This window comes from Centruroides sculpturatus, unplaced genomic scaffold (assembly GCF_000671375.1).
Source record: "Centruroides sculpturatus isolate CEXI.00-Female unplaced genomic scaffold, Cexi_2.0 scaffold132, whole genome shotgun sequence".
Classification (NCBI taxonomy): Eukaryota; Metazoa; Arthropoda; class Arachnida; order Scorpiones; family Buthidae; genus Centruroides; species Centruroides sculpturatus.
In genome coordinates this window covers 251,723-253,527 of record NW_019384471.1, presented here as the reverse complement: position 1 = coordinate 253,527, position 1,805 = coordinate 251,723, and the positions used below count along the sequence as shown (strand labels likewise).

At 33.1% G+C, this 1,805-nt stretch overlaps 1 protein-coding gene across 1 annotated transcript in view; it reads left to right on the top strand.

The window, feature by feature from the left end:
* LOC111621186 (multidrug resistance-associated protein 4-like) overlaps positions 1-1,805 on the top strand; it is a 128,857-nt gene that overhangs the window by 802 nt on the left and 126,250 nt on the right. The gene's annotated exons all lie outside the window — the stretch shown is intronic.

Here is a 1,805-nt window from a genome sequence, read left to right as displayed (position 1 = left end):
GCCCACCAGTGGCCGAGTGGTCTTCGTACCCTAAACACTGGGAGTTCGGTCGTGGGTTCGCGCCGCGATCGGACAGGCTGGCTGCTTGGAGTTTTCCGGGTTTTCTCCTTGCCAATAACGACTAAATAGGAGGCCAGTTCCCCATAAAAGTCCTCCCGGAAGGCATTAGTTCCCCTCGCGTAACATCGCGCCCCAGAGAAGGCAACGGGAAACCACTCTGGGTAGTAACTTTCCCTAGTATACACCTTGGCGGATTACAAACCTACGCCAGGTGTCGCCGACGTCAGGAATCTGATATGGCACCAAGAAGAAGAAGATTTATCGACATTAATATTTTTATACAGGTTTATCTTAACTGAAAATAAAAAATTACGTTTCGGTTTTTGATAGGATTGCATTATCCGATTTCTGTTATATCATACCTGTTGATGAAAAATGTAACGATGCCGGATGCGAAAGCATTAAATACGGTAACGTTATTAGCAGTGTCAGGAAATACCTAAATATCATTTCCAAATATTTAGTAAATAGTAAATATTCATTTGAACACAAAGCAAGTATATCAACTATGTTGCATCTGTATAATATCATATATAGATTATTATTATTATTTTTTTAAATCAACTTTTCGTTTCAAAAACTTTAAACAATTCTTCATACGAATTTGCCAAATGTTTATTTATCTAAGAGATATTTGATCCATTGATCAACCATTTATAATCTATTGCATTTAGCCTCAATTATTGCAATTTAAGATTTCGAAACAATTCACAATTATTAATGGTAGTAATTTGTTGACGTGATTATAAAATAATTTATTTTCGTTTTAGGAGATAATGTTTGAAAGTTAAATACTTGATATTCTGTCACATTTTGGTATGAACTTTTACATTCTAATTAGATTTTAGCGTGATATAGAATTGTGCTTTTAAATAATATGAATCGAAAAAAAAAATTTCATAGTACATTTTTTGCTCTTTGTTTACAATCGAATTGTTGTGTTAAACTATTTGTCAGAAATTCAGCACAAGAATTAGATATTCGATGGTCCGTCAATCACATGCTGATTTAATAATTCAGTTGTAAGGGAATACCACTCTGACAATACACTTTCCTTACCACTTCGATTATTGATTTAATTTAATGTAATTAATTCAGTATCAGAACATCAATGTTGTATGCTTATTTTGTTTAGAGCACACTCAGTCAAACAGAAGTGTTTAGTTGTGACAATATCGCATATGCGTTGTAAATAGTCATAAATCTGGAACAAATTTTAAATTTAAACTACAACAATACAGTAGATTCCCCTATAAGACCGTTTCCTATAGTTATGATTCCTATAAAAATTGTGGCAGTATCCGTAAACAACGGTAAAAATAATTCCTATAATACGTAAAACGTCATTGGGCAGCCAAACTACTTTCCAGCCGTCCGTAGCGTCACGCTACGGACGTTTAGGCGGATAAATTGAGTTTAGTATCGTCTGTTCATATAATTATATATAAATTAGGTACTGTACATATAATTATATATTAATTATATATAAATTAGGTACTGTATATATAATTATATATTAACTTAATTTATTGTAACTTTATTATAATTAAATATATATTTTTCGCCGTCTAACGTCACGCTACGGCGAGTTAGGCGACCTATCGTCTGTCCAGTACTGTAATTTTATACATTTCTTGTGAAAGAAACATTTCTTATTTAACGGCCATAAAAATTATTTATATTAAGGATGTCTCCAAAGGTCAACGAAGTTTTCGCAGAAAAATAATATCAGAAATCGCGGCCGC